This window comes from Astyanax mexicanus, chromosome 21 (assembly GCF_023375975.1).
Source record: "Astyanax mexicanus isolate ESR-SI-001 chromosome 21, AstMex3_surface, whole genome shotgun sequence".
In the NCBI taxonomy this organism is placed as follows: domain Eukaryota; kingdom Metazoa; phylum Chordata; class Actinopteri; order Characiformes; family Acestrorhamphidae; genus Astyanax; species Astyanax mexicanus.
The window spans coordinates 355,001-374,576 of record NC_064428.1 but is presented as its reverse complement, the minus strand read 5'-3'; the positions used below and the strand labels follow the sequence as shown (position 1 = coordinate 374,576).

The 19,576-nt window shown below is 45.2% G+C and overlaps 4 non-coding genes across 4 annotated transcripts; all 4 read right to left on the bottom strand.

Annotated features, from left to right (window-relative positions):
* Positions 1-18,667: 18,667 nt before the first annotated feature.
* Positions 18,668-18,786, bottom strand: LOC125786489 (5S ribosomal RNA). The gene has a single exon (XR_007428592.1). It is a non-coding gene; the product is annotated as a 5S ribosomal RNA (ribosomal RNA).
* A 110-nt stretch (positions 18,787-18,896) lies between these two features.
* Positions 18,897-19,015, bottom strand: LOC125786505 (5S ribosomal RNA). Its single transcript, XR_007428607.1, has one exon. It is a non-coding gene; the product is annotated as a 5S ribosomal RNA (ribosomal RNA).
* A 110-nt stretch (positions 19,016-19,125) lies between these two features.
* On the bottom strand, positions 19,126-19,244 carry LOC125786445 (5S ribosomal RNA). Its single transcript, XR_007428552.1, has one exon. It is a non-coding gene; the product is annotated as a 5S ribosomal RNA (ribosomal RNA).
* Positions 19,245-19,353: 109 nt separating this feature from the next.
* LOC125786280 (5S ribosomal RNA) lies at positions 19,354-19,472 on the bottom strand. Its single transcript, XR_007428402.1, has one exon. It is a non-coding gene; the product is annotated as a 5S ribosomal RNA (ribosomal RNA).
* Positions 19,473-19,576: the final 104 nt, after the last annotated feature.

Genomic DNA, 19,576 nt, shown 5'->3' with positions numbered 1-19,576 from the left:
TGACATGTGCAACTTCAGTCACCGTGTTGAGCGGAATATAGAATTTTGAAGCTACCGTGTCAGAGTGGCACAAGGATCTGTGTAAAAGGGCCCTCTTGGCTGGGGAGATGTTCTTGGTCTGAAAAACAGGTCACAAAACAAGCATATCATTACAACAACGCTTTGGTGAACTTAGTCCCTAATTCGGAAACCAACCTATGGTTATTTACATTAAAAAAAATCTATACTTACATAGTCAACCATGGACGTTCTGAGGTTCCTGAAGTTGTAACAGCCCGAGAACCCCAGCTCCAACCACTGCTGTTGAAAATACTCGACAAGCTTAAGACATTTGCCCCCCGACTTTGAAAAGAAAAAGTAGGGTGATTCTGACCCTTCGAATTTGTTGCGCAAACTATGAAGGGTCATGAACCACCCAACCTCGGTCTCAGAAAGGCACAGTTGGGCGTGCCCATAAGTCGCTGCCGATTTGTGGCTTTCCACCTGTAACAAATAAACAAAACATTTTTGCAATCAAACACCATGTCAGGACAATATATTCATACTGAGGAGAATATTAAAAGTGCAATAAATAATATTATTTAAAGTGGCAGGTGCAAAAGGGTGGGGGTAGGGGAAGTTCCCTGAGAATGTCCATCAAAATGGATAATTGTCTTTCGCTCCTCTAGATATTCTTCACACTTGGGAAGGTTTGATAGCTTTCACAGCCTGAGGAAAAAAACTATATTTCAATCTATTTGTCCTTGTTTTCAATTGTCTGAATCTTTTTTTGGAAGGAAGGGGTGAAAACAGAGGGTTTCCCGGGTGAGTAGGGTCTTCTGAGATGCAGACAGCTTTTTTCCACAGTCGACGGTTGTAGATGTCATCGAGGGGGGGTAGTGAGGTGCCAATAATTTTTTCTGCCGCTCTCACCACTCGCTGCAAATCTCTCCTGTCCTGAGCTGAACAACTGGTGAACCAGACTGTGCAGCAATAGGTCAGGAGGCTTTCGATGGTAGATCTGTAGAAATTCACCAGCAAGTGTTGAGGGAGGTGGGAGTGCTTGAGTTTCCTAAGAAAATAGAGTCTCTGCTGTGCTTTCCTCACCTGGTGCTGGGTGTTGTAAGCCCAGGTGAGGTCAGCAGAGATGTGCACACCAAGGAACTTGAAGCTCTCCACTCTCTCGACCTCGACTCCATTGATGTGTAGAGCTGCAGTCACAGTGCGGGTAGATCTTCTGAAGTCCATGACCACCTCTTTAGTTTTGTTAGGGTTCAGAAGAAGGTTATTATTTTTGCACCATGTAGACAGATGTTGGACCTCCTCTCTGTAGTATGACTCATCGTTATCTGTGATCAATCCCACAATGGTGGTGTCATCAGCAAACTTAACAATAGTGTTGGAGGAGTGAAGGGGGGAACAGTCATGCGTGAAAAGCGAGTAGAGGAGGGGGCTGAGTACACATCCTTGTGGTGTACCTGTGTTCAGTATGAGAGTAGAGGATGTGCAATCTCCCATCCTGACAAATTGGGGTCTGTTACTCAGAAAGTCCAATATCCATGAGCAGAGTGAACTACCTATACCTAGGTAGCTCAGTTTCTCAACCAGATGGTGTGGGATGACCGTATTAAAAGCTGAACTAAAATCCACAAACAGCATCCTTACATGGGAATTCTTCTGTTCCAAATGACTAAGTGCTGGGTGGAGAGCTGTGATCACAGCATCTTCTGTGGACCTGTTTGACCTGTAGGCAAACTGATGTTTATCCAGGTCAGCTGGGATGGCAGATCTGATGTGAGTGATGACAAGACTTTCAAAGCATTTAGAGATTATGGGAGTCAAAGCGACCGGGCGAAAATTATTTAGGCAGCTCACTGTGCTTTTCTTTGCTACTGGGACGATGATCGCTGTCTTGAGGCAGGTGGGGACTACAGATTTCTGCAAGGAAAGGTTGAAAATCGTGGTAAATATTCCTGACAACTGATCTGCACAGTCCCTAAGAATGCGTCCAGTTACACCATCTGGTCCAGGAGCTTTTCTTGTGTTTATCCTGCGCAGAGCAGACCTGACCTGGTTTGGGAGTAGCTGAATCGGGGAGTCCTTGGCTGCACACCCAGGCTGAATGGTGGGTTCTAGGATGCTATTGTTCTTGTGATCAAAACGAGCAAAGAACTGATTCAGTGTGTCTGGGTGGATTCTGTCTGTAGCAGTTATGGGCAAGTCTCTATATCCAGTAAGTGATTTTATACCTTGCCACATACCTCTGGAGTTATTTTCGTTGAAGTGCTCCTGGATTCGCAGTTGATATCTGCGCTTAGGTTTTATAATTCCCCTCCTCAGGTCAGTCCTAACTTTCTTATAGGCCAGCTGATCTCCGAGTCTGAAAGCATCATTCCTAGCTTTGAGTAGGGACCTCAGTTCTCCATTAAACCATGGTTTCTGATTCGGCAGAACTTTAACAGTACGATTCGTAGTCACACACTCAGCGCAGAAGTTGATGTAATCCAGCACAGCTGATGTGTGTTCGTTCAGATCTGTCTCCTCAGCAAAAACACCCCAATCTGTATCCTCAAAACAGTCCTGCAGTGCTGAGGTGGCCTCCTCAGTCCACACTCTGACTGTCTTTATGGCTGGTTTTTGTCTGCAGATCAGTGGTTTGTATGCTGGACTTAAAGACAGCGACAGATGATCAGAGAGACCCAGATGTGGCAAGGATCTAGCCTTGTATGCATGAGGGATGTTGCAGTACACCTGGTCTAAGATGTTCTTTTCTCTTGTGGGAAAGTTTACATACTTGTGGAATTTCGGCAGGACAGACTTTAAATTGGCATGATTAAAGTCTCCTGCTGCTATGACAATGCCGTCTGGTTGTGCCTTTAGATGTTTACTAATGGAGAAGTATAGTTTCTCCATAGCTAGCTTAGCATTAGCCTGTGGTGGTACATAGACAGCAATGATAGTTACCGATGTAAACTCTCTACACAGATAGAACGGTCTACACTGCAGCATCATAAATTCAATATCCGGAGAGCAGTAAGTATATTTAACAATGGTATTAGAGCACCATGTTATCAATATATATACAGAGTCCCCCACCTTTGCTCTTACCGGAGTCCACTGTTCTGTCTGCTCTGAACATAGCACGTCCTGCTAGTATGATGCTAGCGTCGGGGATGTTTATGTCCAACCATGACTCCGTAAATATAAATGCACAGTAATCCAGTTCATGTGATGTGATCCGCAGTCGTATTTCATCCATTTTATTGTGTAGAGAGCGGGTGTTTGCTACAAACAGACTCGGAATAGCTGGTTTGAACTTGTTAACTTTTAGCTTAGCTGCTAATCCTCCTCTCTTTCCCCTCTTCTGTTTTCTGTCACGTCGCCGCCTGCAGCGCTTGAGCGGTGGAGGAGTGAAGTCAGTACCCTCCGGATAACGCCGTATCTCTGGAGGGATAAAGTCCCAGTAATTGTAATCTGAGTGCTCCGAGTAGTAGATCATGTTGTTTGCTGCATCTAGCAGGTATGTTCTGCTGAACTGTAGTCTCAAAGTTGCAGAGAGAAATAAAAAGAGAGTAAAAAAGATAAAATAGCTGCCAAAGTTTGAGGAGCTCTGAGCCGCAGCAGTTGCCCGCGCCGCCATCTTGGAGGGATGCCTCCAATGCCTCAATGATGGTCATGCCATTTTCGACCTCAGAATCTTCAACTTCTGATACCAGCATATTGCTGAGTACCCCTGTCCTGTGCCCGGACATCAAAATAAAATATCCGGACAGCAATCCATAAATTGCCTTCAAGTTCTGTCTCCTTGGATTTTCTTCCAGCAGCCCTATGAAAAACACATGACAATGAGTAGCCTTGTATTAAAACACATTTTTTCCCTAATTTCAATAAAAAGCAAACTTACCAAGTTTCTTCGGGAGAACTTCCTCGACCTTCTCCCTGAACTGGGAGCTCATTTTCCGTGGAAGGATGTTTCCTGCAAAAAACAAACAAACAAACAAACAAACACACAAACCAAAGAATAAACAAACCGCATATAAAGTACCGTTTAGATGTAACATTGTAACCATCAGTACTTACTCGACAATTCCCTCCGTATTTTTTGTCGGTGTGTTGTGACGTCCTTGTGGATAGTTTTCAGACATCGCTGCGTCTGCGAATTCAGCCGCTGAAAATCCAGCATAGACAGCTTTATTTCACCAGAAGGCATGTCCTGGAGGAACCTAAAAAATTTCCGAAGGTTCATGATGTTGACCCTTATGGTTGTTGGCTTGAGGCCATCTGCGATAAGGACTTCAATCCACCTGGAAACAATAGACAAACAACAAAACAAAACACTTCATATACACATTATATGAAACAATTAGATAAATACCCAAAGCCAATTACCAAGTACAATACTTACTTTGAAATCACAGAGGCAACTTTCAAGAAGGAAAAATTGCCGTTCAAAAGATGGCCCCGGCCTGCATATAAAAGGAAACGACGGACATGACTCCTGCAAGTGTTGCCATTGTCTTTTGCCTTGTCCGTCGGGTTAGGCCCCACAACAAACAAAAAAAAGTATTGTAGGATTTTTTTCTGTAAAACACAAACATTACACAAAACAGGTATTGAACATATAAAAAAGGCACATGTATATATATATATAAACACTGACAACAATTGCGCTCACCATATTTGGGGTTGTGCTCCTCTGAGAACGAGTCCTCATGGGAGAATTTTTTTCTTGTGCGCTTCTGAGGGCTCATCTGATATAGACGGACCAGCCTCCCCAGCTCCCTTTCCTTGACCTTACAATCCCTCCTAGGGCAATCCTGCCCTGCTAGGCCCAATCGCGCTTTGAGGACTTTAATTTCTTCATCCTTCCTCCTGTGAGCCTCAACACAATTGGGGTTGTTGCAGACAACCTCGGAACCTCTCTCCTCCTCCGCTGGCACCACCTCCTCTGCAACACACAGTTCGACAGCCTCAGCCGGGGCCTCAGGCGTCACAACTGGTACCGGCTTGAACCCCACGTCCAGAACGGACATCATAGGCACCTCTGGGTGCGTAGCCCTCAAATCAGCCAGTTTGGAAAGCACAAAATTTTGTTTGGTCTTGGCGACCGCGTATGCCTTATCGCTTTCCTACAAAACAGATCAGAATAATTTTTAATTGTCAGTATGAATTTGAATACTTTTAATCACATAAAATACAAAAACATACATTATTACCATGTAACTACTAATGTATAACACATTGTAATAACATACAATATAATAAGATTTTTTAACCAGGCTACTATGAGTTTTAATCACATAAAATACAAAAACATACATTATTACCATGTAACTACTAATGTATAACACATTGTAATAACATACAATATAATAAGATTTTTTAACCAGGCTACTATGAGTTTTAATCACATAAAATACAAAAACATACATTATTACCATGTAACTACTAATGTATAACACATTGTAATAACATACAATTATTGTAATAACATACAATTATAATTATAATCGGGGCCGTATCTCGGGAACGGTTTGACCTAGAGACACGAAATTCGGACCCCTGAATCGGACCGAAGGTGGTCCGAATCTCGTGAACCTACGACGTTGCTAGCCCCGACGGCGCCCGAAAAGACTTTTTCAGGCCTAAATTTAGGCCTCTGGAAAATAGGTTAAAGGTTCGTATCTCGGGAACCGTTTGACCTACAGACACCAAACTGGGATATGTTGGTCAGAGTGAACTCTGCTAACACCGTGTAGAGTCTCGTGGACCTGGCCCGTTGGGTTCAAAAGTTACGTTTCTATCAACTTCTAAACCACACAATGGTCTTGTCCTTTATAGGTCTAAGACCCTCCGGACATCTAAGTGTGGAAAAAAACAAAAATATTTTTTGGCGCTCGTACGCTCACGGGGCTAACGGTAGGTTATACGAAACGACTAGACGGACACAGTGCCCCCCTGTGGACGTTTCTAAGTCTTTTGGTTAGGGAGTTAGGATCAGTGTTCACCAAAGAGTCAGGGGTCACCAAAACGTTAAAGGTCATAACTAGGCCATTTTAAGTCCTAGGGTCACCAACTTCGGATATAGTGAGCACACCAGCTCCCCCTTGTGGTGTGCCAAGTTTCGTGGGCGTAGCCCCTCCCCTCACAGGCCCCTCCTACATTTTGAATCCGGGCCAAAGGATCAGTGTTCACCAAAGTGTCACGGGTCACCAAAACGTCATAAAGGTCATAACTAGGCCATTTTAAGTCCTAGGGTCACCAGCTTCGGATATGTCGGTCCCAGCCGGGACCTCTAACCGGTATCCAAGTTTGGTGGCCCTCGCACCTTTCCTTCCAAAGATAGATTTTTTACACCTTTTAAACTGCACAATCATCATCTCATGTACAAGCCCGAGAGCCTCCTGCCCTTACAAGTTGTGTTCGGACACTAATTTTTTTTTTCTCTCTTAAAGTCGAGGGACACACGTTAGGTTCACCGAGTGGATCAGTCGGACCAGCTGATGGCATTTTTTGCTTAGGGAGTTAGGATTTAATGTCACCGATGTGTCATGTAAGTTCACCAAAGTTAAGAGCCCAATAACTCCTGACCCTTAAGTCCTAGGGTCACCAGCTTTGGATATAGTGAGCACACCACCCCCTTGTGGTGTGCCAAGTTTCGTGGGCGTAGCCCCTCCTCTCCCCTCACAGGCCCCTCCTACCTTCAGTCCGATTCAGGGGTCCGAATTTCGTGACCCTACGACGTTGCTAGCTCCCCCGGCGGCCGAAAAGCCATTTTTGGGACTTAATTTAGGCCTCTGGAAAATCGGTTAAAGGTTCGTATCTCGGGAACCGTTTCACCTACAGTCACCAAACTCGGTAAACTGACTCGGAGTCTATGACCTTCCTAGCCCTCATGGCGGCCAAAAAGATTTTTGAGGCCTACTCTCTGACCTTAAAAAAACACTTCAAAAATCCATATCTCGGCTTCCTTAAGTCCCAGATAGTTGGTGATTCTAGAAAAAGTGGGGGGTTCTTGTGTTGGAGTGTGGTGCCACTTTTTCTAGATGGTGGTGTGAACGTATGAGGTACTGCTTCCATGTCTGTAGGTGGGTCTTGGATAACCCATCCCATTTTTTTGACCATAAAAATAATAATCCCCATGGTCTGGGAATCGTACCCGTCTATTCGGGTAATATGGTCGAGCATAATCCATTTTTTCTCTATTTTTCTCTATTTTTTTTTTTAATTGTTTTTTTGAAGAGTTTTTTTTAGTATTTTTTTAGGAGGCAAGTCCGATGTTGCAACGTTTCGGTTTGTTTCAAACCTTCATCAGGCACAGACTTGCCAGTGAAAATAAATCAAAATTAAAAAGCAAAAAAACTAAAAGTAAAAGGAAGTAAAAAAAAATTCAAAATTAAAATAAAATATTAAATGGTTGTGTGTGTATGTGTGTGTGAGAGAGAGAGTGTGAATGATAGTTGTTTTAGTAGTGGAGTAGGTTCTTGTCTTTCTCCAAGCAGTTGTGAGTGTGTGAGTGAGGTAGAGGTGGGCGGATCGATCCAAATATCGATAATATCGATACCAACGCTGGTATTGGTATTGAGCAATACTCGTGTAAAAATATCGATATTCAAGCTTTTTTCTCTGCCGCACGCACTGACTGCTTCGCACAAGATTCACCACAGTCTACTTTCTGGTCTCTTGTTGTTGCACATGCGTCACATGGCTCAGCAAAGCCAGCCAAACCGCCACGCAGGTAGGCTCAGCCTGGCCCTGCCCACTCAGCGCTCTCCTCGAGTCGACACGCCTCTACCTCAGGAGATTTGTGTTGAGTGATATTTTTTTACACTCTGTTTATTTAAGAAAAACTTGCATTTGAATTGCACTGAAAGGAAGACAATTCCTTATTTTTTATTGTTTTTCCAAATGACAATTCTATTAAAAAAAAATAAACAAAGAACTAGAAAAGATGTCTAGTGAGGGGAGAATTTTTTTTTTTTTTTTATATTTTTTTATTTTATATTTAAACTTTGTTTTGTTACTGTTCCATTGTTTCTAAACAAAAAATGTTGATTGTAATACTAAAGTATTTTGTTATCACTTACAATGTTTGGTGAAATTATATCCTAGGTTTTTGGATCATTTGGATCTATAAAGCTTAAATATTAAAAAGTATCGGTATCAGTATCGATATCGGCAATACTGGCCCTGCGTTTACTTGGTATCGGATCGATACCAAAATTCCCGGTATCGCCCACCTCTAGAGTGAGGGTGCTGCTCTCCCTCCTGCTGCTTATATAAGCTGCAGGGGGTAGGCTCCGCCCCTAGCTTGGTTTGAATTTTCAACTGCTGCAGTCCACAGGAGGGAAAAAAGAGGGTTTTTTTCCCCTGTGTGTTTTAAATCTAGCTGGTTTTAATAAAGGAAAAAATGTTTTTAAAGCCTTGGAAATGTTCTAAGCATGATGTGATCAATATAAATGTTTTATTTATTTAATTATATTTTTTCTGATTGTATTATGGTTAGATTAAGGTTATGTTTTAGGTTAGGGTTAAATTTTAAAGATTAAGTTGTATTTATGTTTAAATTAAGAGTAGATTACGGTTAGGTCAGTGGTTGGTTTAAGGTTAGGTTTAGGTTATTTTTAGGTTATAGTTAGGTTTTAAGATCAGGTAGTATTTATATTTTAATTATAATTAGATCATGGAGAGGTCAGTGGTAGGGTTGAGGGTTAGGTTCTGTTTTAAGTTATGTTTATATTTAAATTTTAGTCAGGTTTAGGTTTTGGGTTAAGGTTAGGTTTAAGTTTTGGGTTTAGGTTAGGTTTAGATTTGGTTAGGGTTAGGTTTAGGTTTTAGGATTTTGGGTTAAAGTTAGGTTTAGGGCTAGATTTAGGTTTTTGGTTAAGGTTAGGTTTAGGTATTGGGCTAAGGTTAGGTTTAGGTTTTTGGGTTAAGGTTAGGTTTAGGTTTTGTGTTAAGATTAAGTTTAGGTTTAGGGCTAGGTTTAGGTTTTGGGTTAGGGTTAGGGAATTTCCATTGGAACACTGATGAAAGTGCAAGGCTGAAAATTGAAATAAATAAATCTGGCAAAGTTGCACATTTTTCGGCTTGCATTTTCATTTTTGTGCCCACCTGTGGCCCACCCAAGTCTGTGAAAGCTAACCCCATAAAATGCGCTGATTGGAACGGGTGAAATTGTACTCGGGGTTCGATCCCCCGCGGCTGAGTGAAGCCTTTCCAGGGAACCATGCAGATGTGATGTACCGCTGCACTACTTCTTGGCTTTGGAGTTATGGTAGCCCTGAGCCGGCCTTGTGGTGTGGTTGAGCTTGGTCAACCAGTGGTAGCTGTGGAAAATTGGAAAATTAAAGTCCAACTTGTTCTAATAGTGGTGGATGCGAAAAGTTGGAAAAAATTACGAAGTCCCACTCGGTCTACCAGTGGTAGGTCGGAAAAGTGTGAAAAAATTTCTAAGTCCTCACTTTTGGTCTACCATTTCACGATATTTCTAGTGAGGGTGGCGAGCTCCAGGATTTCGGACCCCCTTCGGCCGACTCTCTTATCCGACGAAGGTGCACCTCTGTCGGCCTCGGAGCGGGTCCGCCCGCGCTCTGCAGGATTTTTCGTCAGGGGGATTTCCAAAGGGGTGCCCTCGGGCTAATGAGGAGAGTGGCAATGACTAGGGGTCCAAGCACCCAGGGCTGGTTCCCAAGGGGTCCCAGACTGGTGGATGGAGCCCAGACCTGGGTGAGTCCTCCAGGGCTGGTTCCTGAGGGTCCCAGGCTGGTGGATGGAGCCCAGGCTTGGGTGAGTCCTCCAGGGCTGGTTCCTGAGGGTCCCAGACTGGTGGATGGAGCCCAGGCTTGGGTGAGTCCTCCAGGGCTGGTTCCTGAGGGTCCCAGACTGGTGGATGGAGCCCAGACCTGGGTGAGTCCTCCAGGGCTGGTTCCTGAGGGTCCCAGGCTGGTGGATGGAGCCCAGGCTTGGGTGAGTCCTCCAGGGCTGGTTCCTGAGGGTCCCAGGCTGGTGGATGGAGCCCAGGCCTGGGTGAGTCCTCCAGGGCTGGTTCCTGAGGGTCCCAGACTGGTGGATGGAGCCCAGGCCTGGGTGAGTCCTCCAGGGCTGGTTCCTGAGGGTCCCAGGCTGGTGGATGGAGCCCAGGCTTGGGTGAGTCCTCCAGGGCTGGTTCCTGAGGGTCCCAGGCTGGTGGATGGAGCCCAGGCCTGGGTGAGTCCTCCAGGGCTGGTTCCTGAGGGTCCCAGACTGGTGGATGGAGCCCAGGCCTGGGTGAGTCCTCCAGGGCTGGTTCCTGAGGGTCCCAGACTGGTGGATGGAGCCCAGGCCTGGGTGAGTCCTCCAGGGCTGGTTCCTGAGGGTCCCAGACTGGTGGATGGAGCCCAGGCTTGGGTGAGTCCTCCAGGGCTGGTTCCTGAGGGTCCCAGGCTGGTGGATGGAGCCCAGGCCTGGGGGAGTCCTCCAGGGCTGGTTCCCAAGGTGTCCAGGCTGAGGGCTGAATCCCAGGCTTGTAGGCCCAAAAAGTGGAAAAAATGACTAAGTACCACTTGGTCTACCAGTGGTAGGCCCCAAAAGTGGAAAAAATGACTAAGTCCAACTTGGTCTACCAGTGGTAGGCCCGAAAAGTCGAAAAAATGACTAAGTCCAACTTGGTCTACCAGTGGTAGGCTCGAAAAGTCGAAAAAATGACTAAGTCCAACTTGGTCTACCAGTGGTAGGCACGAAAAGTCGAAAAAATGACTAAGTCCAACTTGGTCTACCAGTGGTAGCTCCGAAAAGTCGAAAAAATTACTAAGTCCCACTCGGTCTACCAGTGGTAGGCCGAAAAAGTCCCCACCTTTGGTCTACCATTTCACGCCAAAAACTAGTGAGGGTGGCGAGCTCCAGGATTTCTGACCCCCTTCGCCCGACTCCCGTGCCCGACGAAGGTGCACTCTGGTCGGCCTCGGAGCGAGTTCGCCCGCGCTCTGGAGGATTTTTCGTCGGGGGGTTTTTCAAAGGGGTGCCGTCGGACTGTTGAGGAGAGTGGCAATGACTAGGGGTCCAAGCACTGGAGATGATTCTCCATTCATTTCTAAGCATGGCAGAGCTTAAATAAAGCCCCATTAATGGTTCCAAAGGGGATTTTTGGACACTATAACACGGACCCGATCCTACCCGACCATGAAGCTCCGCAGGTCGGCCTCCGTCCCGCCCCCCAGGTGGTACGGAGGAAAAAACAAACTTCCAGAGACGGTTCCAGGGGGGGTATCTCTTTTATTATTTTGACCCGATCGAATGGACTACCGAGCCCGCCTGGGTAGGCAACCACGCGGCCCTCCGTGGCCACTGTGCGCGGTGCGTTCCTACCCGACCCAGCGGGTTAGCCTCCAGGGGGGTCCTCCGTCAGGGGGAGGACCTTTCCGAACCTATCCGAGGGAGTCGTAGACGGCCCGTCTATATCTCAATCTGCCCTACACGATAACCGGTCGGCCCGGAGCCGTCGGACTTGATGCCTCGGCGGTCCTCGCGTCCCCCGAGCTCCAGCACCCGGCTTCAAAAAGCTCCGGACCCCCGGTTTCGGAACAAGCGTTTCCTTGTTATCCCCGAAGCAAGCAGGAACTCGCGCAGCGGAGTAGCCACACTAATTTCCACTGGGAGCAATGAGGGGTGAGCTTGAACGAGCCTCTCCGCCCTTCCCCCCCTGCCGGGGGGGTTTATCGGACGGTACGGGGCCGATCCCTGTCCCCTCTAAGAACCAATGGTTTTTTTCTGTGACAAAAACCACTCGCAGCAACCTGGTTGATCCTGCCAGTAACATATGCTTGTCTCAAAGATTAAGTGCACAGGTCTAAGTGCACACGGAAGGTACAGTGAAACTGCGAATGGCTCATTAAATCAGTTATGGTTCCTTTGATCGCTCCACACGTTACTCGGATAACTGTGGTAATTCCAGAGCTAATACATGCAAACGAGCGCTGACCGGTCCTCTCTTGGGGGGGGGGGCGGGATGCGTGCATTTATCAGACCCAAAACCCACCCGTCCTCCTGGCGCCCCCCGGATGCCCTTGGTTGGGTGTCCGGTCCTCAGGGGTCCGGAGCGTTTACTTTGAAAAAATCAGAGTGTTCAAAGCGGGCACCAAACTCGCCTGAATGCCTGAGCTAGGAATAATGGAATAGGACTCCGGTTCTATTTTGTGGGTTTCCTGAACCAGGGCCATGATTAAGAGGGACGGCCGGGGGCATTCGTATTGCGCCGCTAGAGGTGAAATTCTTGGACCGGCGCAAGACGGACGAAAGCAAAAGCATTTGCCAAGAATGTTTTCATTAATCAAGAACGAAAGTCGGAGGTTCGAAGACGATCAGATACCGTCGTAGTTCCGACCGTAAACTATGCCGACCCGCGATCCGGCGGCGTTATGCCCATGACCCGCCGGGCAGCGTGCGGTGAAACCAGAGTCTTTGGGTTATGGGGGGAGTATGGTTGCAAAACTGAAACGTAAAGGAATTGACGGAAGGGCACCACCAGGAGTGGAGCCTGCGGCTTAATTTGACTCAACACGGGGAACCTCACCCGGCCCGGACACGGAAAGGATTGACAGACTGATGGCTCTTTCTTGATTCTGTGGGTGGTGGTGCATGGCCGTTCTTAGTTGGTGGAGTGATTTGTCTGGTTAATTCCGATAATGAACGAGATTCCTTAGTGCTAAATAGTTACGCGGCCCCCCGCGGTCGCGGTTAACTTCTTAGAGGGACCAGTGGCGTATAGCCACGCAAGATGGAGCAATAACAGGTCTGTGATGCCCTTAGATGTCCGGGGCTGCACGCGCGCCACAATGGCCGGGCCAGCGTGTGCCTACCCTACGCCGAGAGGCGCGGGTAATCCGCTTAAACCCGTTCGTGACTGGGATTGGGGATTGCAATTATTCCCCATAAACGAGGAATTCCCAGTAAGTGCTCGCGCTGATTAAGTCCCTGCCCTTTGTACACACCGCTCGTCGCTACTACCGATTGGATGGTTATGTGAGGTCCTCGGATCGGCCACGCCGGGGCTCCTGCGCGGGGCCTTGGTGCTGTGCTGAAAAGTCGATCGAACTTGATCATCTAGAGGAAGTAAAAGTCGTAACAAGGATTCCGTAGGTGAACCTGCGGAAGGATCATTACCGGGATCAGGGTTGGTAGTACCTCCTGGTAGGTACGACTCCCTACATCCACAAGCCCTCCTTTCAAGCCACGGCCCGACGTCGGGAACTACAGGGATTCCCTTCGGCCTGTAATGACTTGATGCAAACCGGTGTCCTGAGAACAAAAAAACGTTTTACGGCCAAAGGGAGATGGGTACCTGGCCCCCGAAGTCCGCCTGCTATAAATTCATATCTCACACACATTTGATCCTAGGGACACCAAACTCGGATATGTTCTTTGGACTTAGGTTCTCTTCCACATATATGAGTTTGATGGTCCTAGGATTGTAAAATCAGCTGGTTAGGGCTTTTATCACCAAAGCGTCTTGGATAGCGAAAGTGGTTTTTGGTGTTTTTTAGCTAACACTAAAGTCCGACAGTCACCAAACTTGTCGGGGTGGGTCGCCTGACTGATGAATTAGTGGATTAACCCTTTGCTTTCGGTAAAAAAAAAACAACGACTTAGCCGTATCTCCTTACCGTAAAATTTCTGGTCAAAAATTTTGGGTCATTTGGTGCGGCTTGCCACCCCGAACGCATAGGTATACTTTTGGTGAAAATAGCACTTAAGGTTTAGCCCAAAAATAAAAAAAAACACTTTCGCGATCCGAGACACTTTGGTGATCTTTGGTCCTAAACTTAAAAAAAATTCAAGGGGGTGTATCTCGACAACCTTTGACCCCAGGCTCACAGTCTGGTGGTCCTACGGCTCTTTTAAGCGTAAAATAAGCTGGTTAGGGCTTTTATCACCAAAGTGTCTCGGATAGCGAAAGTGGTTTTTGCCATTTTTTAGCTAACACTTAAGTCCTACAGTTACCAAACTTGTCGGGGTGGGTCGCCATGCCGAGCCAGACCAAATGACCGATGAATTAGTGGATTAACCCTTTGCTTTTGGTAAAAAAAAAACGAATTAGCCGTATCTCCTTACCGTAAAATTTCTGCTTGCCGCCCCGATCGCATAGGTATACTTTTGGTGAAAATAGCACTTAAGGTTTAGCCCAAAAATAAAAAAAAACACTTTCGCGATCCGAGACGCTTTGGTGATCCTTAGTCCTAAACTTTTGGGACCTGTTAGATCATGGATAACCAAAATGTCGAGAGAGTCCCAAAGTCTTGCCAAAACCTTAGATATGCAAATCCATCACACTTTGGGACCTATTAGGTCAAAAATCTCCAAAGTGTATCTGAAGTCCCAAAGTGTACTAGTGAGTACCAAAGTGTGTCTGGAGTCCCAAAGTGTTGCCATAACCCTAGAAATGAAAATTTATGACATTTTGGGACCTGTTACATCATGGATAACCAAAATGTCGAGAGAGTCCCAAAGTGTTGCCAAAACCTTAGATATGCAAATCCATCACACTTTGGGACCTATTAGGTCAAAAATCACCAAAGTGTCATGTGAAGTCCCAAAGTGTATAGGATATCCCAAAGTGTACTTGTGAGTGCCAAAGTATATTTGAAGTCACAAAGTGTACTTTTTTTCGAACAAACATATTTTGCACTTCTATAGCTCGCATCGTGCCGACAGTTGGAGGGGTATGTGAGGGTGACGTGCCGCATATCTGAAGGGGCGGGGTTTCGAACCGGCTTCAGGAGCACCTAATCGGCACGGGAGTTGAAAATGAGCGCGCGACGTGTCACCCACATGTCAAATCTGCCCTGATTGAATCAGTTGGTTAGGGTTTTTATCACCAAAGTGTCATAGGTTAGCCAAAAAGTATTGGCCATAACTCCGCCCCCTTTTGAGATAGGGACCCCAAACTCGGCAAGCCGCACCAGCTCGCCGTCCCGAACCGGCACGCGGACGTTCGTGACCCCGGGACCTTCCCTTCCGGTTGGGGACCCCGAAAACCTTCTACCCCCATTGAAACCAATACAATGGAAAATGTCGGGGGGCGTATCTCGACGACCTTTGACCCTGGGGTCACCAAACTCGGATATGTTCTTGGTACTTGGGCCCTCTTCCACATATCCGAGTTTTGTGTCCCTACGACCTTTCCTTGGGTTTCTCCTCTTTTTTTTGGCCAGAAAACTGAGAGATCCTCTTGTCGGACCCACGTCTAACAGGGCCCCAGCCAGGAAATTCTATCTGGGCACTTTTTCCTGGGAGGGGTCATATGGCCTACAAAGTGGGAGGGCCTAATCCCGGGTTCGAGTCGCTACTCATATCCGAGCCCCGCCCCTCTGAGTGGGCGGGAACTCGAGTTAGCTTCCGGAACCCCTAATAAAGACGGGAGTTGCAAGTGAGTGCACAACACGCCCCGCTGGTTGCAAATCTGACCTTTTAAATTACAGAGGTTAGGAACAAATATCACCAATGTGTCATTGAGATAGCCAAAGTAATTGTCCATTTAAGACTCGGGGGTCTGCTCCCCCAAACTCGGGGGTCTGCTCCATACCGTGGCCCTCTAATATGGTTCTGAGTTTCATGACCCTGTGACCTTTACTTGTCTGGCAACACTCTGACATTTCATGCTTAAGTGTAAGGCCTTTTCATAAAGCTTGATCGGCCGTATCTCGGCGACCTTTGAACCCAGGGTCACCAAATTAGGATATGTGGTTCGGGACCACAACTGCAATCGGTCTACCGAATTTGGCGACCCTGTGACCTTCCTCGCCCTCACGGGAACAAAAAAGGGATTTTCGGGCCTACGTTCAGGCTTCGGACAAATAATTTAAAAAATTATTATCTCGGCGCCCATTGACCCTAGGGTCACCAAATTCGGATATGTATTTTGGAATGACTACTAGGATCACCACACTGATTTCTATTTTTCCCAATTAAAAAGACTGTTTTAATTAGAATCCCAAAGTCATGTGGTACATAAAATGGCCGCCCTGGGCATGCTGATGAAATGTGGTGTGGTTCTGGCTGGCTCTACCCAACTTGGTGGTTAGGATCATGGTTAGGGTAGAGTCCCAATTATTCATCAAAGACACCTTGGGACTTGGCCACGCCCCCTGGGGTTAGGACTTTTATCACCAGAGTGTCATCAGGACACTTTGGGACCTAGCCCCTCCCACTCCAAGTCACTCCCCCACACTGAGGGAGGAGTCGGGGACTTTGTGAAATTCAGTGGTAGTCCCTAGGTGTAAATGAAATTCAGCCAGGATTTCTGCCCCTAGAGTGCAATACCCCAACACATTCGGACAACACGTCTGTCATTCCAATGAATGGGAAAAGTTAGGATCCAAAGTCCGGTAAAGTGATTTGCACTTTGGTCATTCCAGCCCATTCATTTCGTGACAGCTCTGTGATCTTGTCCCTAACCCTACCTAACCCTAACCCTAACCCAACCCTAGCCCTAACCCTAACCCTAGATACTAAATAATTATTTTAAGATACTATCTCAATATTCTGAGATACTATCTTCTACTCTTCAGCCAATTAGCCCCCACAAAAACCTTTTTTACAAAATCTTTATCTCAAAATAATGACTTAGTATCTCAAAATATTGAGATAGCAATTTACTTAATATTAATAATATTAATAATAAAAAAGTGCTGAATTATTTAAGTGGTGGGAATTATATTTTTTTATGTGGTTCCATTTGTGATGGTAAAGTACATTAGTATGTGTTGATTTTCTTTGTGCAGCATACTCAAGATTCACAAGAGCACTGAGGTCCCTTCTGGAAAAGAAAGCACGAGACACTGGATGAACTCAAAACCAAAGGCACTGTGACAGAAAAAGAAAGAATAAACCTTGTTAAAGTGTGCGGTGACCTGGTGGAAAAGCATGAATTGTGAGTAAAACAAACATCTTTTTTTAACATATTCAAGAAAAAGTAACTTAAAAAATATTGCAAATTATAGTGGCTTGTATTACACTGCTGAACTACAGCATAGTGAATGCTTTATATTTAAGTTTTGAGTTGGATTTGTTGTTCTTCTATTAATTAGTTATCCAACAAGTCCTGAAAAAGTGGCTCTAGCAAAGAACATCATTGCTGTCCAGGTAGATGGAAAAGGGGAAGGATTTGTAAGTACATGCTTTGGTTCTCAGTTTTAGATCGTACAAAATTATATTAATTAATGATTAATGAAGTATTTTCCATGTTTTTAAAATTAAGCATGATGTAATAAAACTGTTCTTTAGATGTTTTTTTATTTCAATTAGTGTATTTGTGTACATGAATTAAATTTAAAAGCTAGACATTATAACAAAAACCTTAAAATATTGAAGACTAACAAACACAACAGTGTTTCTAGCATCTTTATCAAATGCCAGTTAAATGCCAGAGGTAAAAAGTAATTAAAGTGGCATCTAATTATTTGTGTTTTTTATGTGATTTGTTTATCTTTAGCTCTAGTACATAAAAAAAAACCTTTTTTTTCCACAGATGTATGTTACTTTTATATTTCTTTTAACAACATTGTCTTACCATTAGCTGATTTTCTCTTTTCTGTTATGTTTTTATCCTTTTTTTATGCCAGGAGCACTTTTATGATCCAGATTCTCATTCTGGATTTTTGGAAATGAGACTGCGCAACGTTCGTCGAAAGCTAGAAGATGGTCAGTGGCGTTATAGGTCACACAAACGACGCAGTGAAGATGGACTTACTTCGGACAAGGAGGAGGAAGATGGTAGTGGGACAACTGAGTGGATCAACTTGATGAAAAGGTTCAGGCCTTCTACAGACAACATTTCATCGATCAAGCTGCAATGCAGAAAACCATGCAGAAAACCATGCAGATCATGGATAGCCAAACATTTAACTCCGGGCATCACCCGGAGTTAAAAGATGCGGAGCGGAGTCATCCACCAGCAGCAGACCAACACACACTGCAGTCCTTCACCAAACTGTCCGCTAATTTAGAGCGGGCAAAAAAAAATAACCAGGTCTATCGCCTGCTTCATGGCAAAGACTTACGACCTTACAGTGTGGTGGAGAACACATGTTGCAGACAGGTGAGCCGCGGTACGCAATACCATCCCTTAAGTTTTTCACTCAGACAGCTCTACCACAGCTTTACCAAGAAACTAAAAGGAAGGTCACAATTTTTATTTTTGTTACTTAAGCTATAATGTAATATTGCCTTCATGCAATGTTTGAAAAAATACATTAAAGCATTGATTAATGTTCAAAACCTATTAAATGTGAAAACACTTTGTCTGTATTTGTCATTCTGTCTTGCAAAGCAGTAGTAGATCATGCAGAGTCTATAGACTGAACCAGAATTTTTTTTTAATAAATCAAATAGTTTTGAATCAAAATTAGTTTAGTCCTTATTTTCTACCTTCAATTTGAGTGATTCCATACTTTTTTCCTCAGAATTGAGTGATTCCATATTTTTTTCCCTGTGGTTGGTCAATAAAAGTAACATTCACTGACTTCCACAATGTTTTTTCTTCATTTCTTTGAGTGTTCCTGAAAGCCAACAAGTTGCACTTTGGAATGACCTTATTATTGTATCATGTTTTTGATCAGAGTTTGTTTTACAGAATGAAATGTCTGAAGGAGTACTCATCCAAGACTGGTGATTCCATACTTTTTGCCAGGGGTTGTAGAAGCATGAGGGGAAAAGCTTACAGCACCTGGTATTCCCAGGTGGTCTTCCATCCAAGTACTAACCAGGCCAAACCCTGCTTAGCTTCCGAGATCAGACGAGATCGAGCGTTTTCAGGGTAGTGTGACCGTAAGCGATTGCAAAACTCTCATCAAGACTACTTATGCGACTTCATCTATGTTGGGTTTTAGATTACACACTAGTAATGTATAACAAGACCATGGTCATAGAAGCAAGAGGGGAAAAGCTTACAGCACCTGGTATTCCCAGGTGGTCTCCCATCCAAGTACTAACCAGGCCAAACCCTGCTTAGCTTCCGAGATCAGACGAGATCGGGCGTTCTCAGGGTAGTGTGACTGTATGCGATTGCTGACCTCTCATCAAGACTACTTATGCGACTTCATCTATGTTGGGTTTCAGATAACAAACTAGTAATGTATAACAAGACCATGGTAATGGAAGCAAGAGGGGAAAAGCTTACAGCACCTGGTATTCCCAGGTGGTCTCCCATCCAAGTACTAACCAGGCCAAACCCTGCTTAGCTTCCGAGATCAGACGAGATCGGGCGTTCTCAGAGTAGTGTGACCGTAAGCGATTGCAAAACTCTCATCAAGACTATTTATGTGACTTCATCTATGTTGGGTTTCAGATGGCACTCTAGTAACGTATAACAAGACCATGGTCATAAATCAAGAGGGGAAAAGCTTACAGCACCTGGTATTCCCAGGTGGTCTCCCATCCAAGTACTAACCAGGCCAAACCCTGCTTAGCTTCCGAGATCTGACGAGATCGGGCGTTCTCAGGGTTGTGTGACCGTAAGCGATTGCTGACCTCTCATCAAGACTACTTATGCTACTTCATCTATGTTGGGTTTCAGATAATACACTAGTAATGTATAACAAGACCATGGTCACAGAAGCAAGAG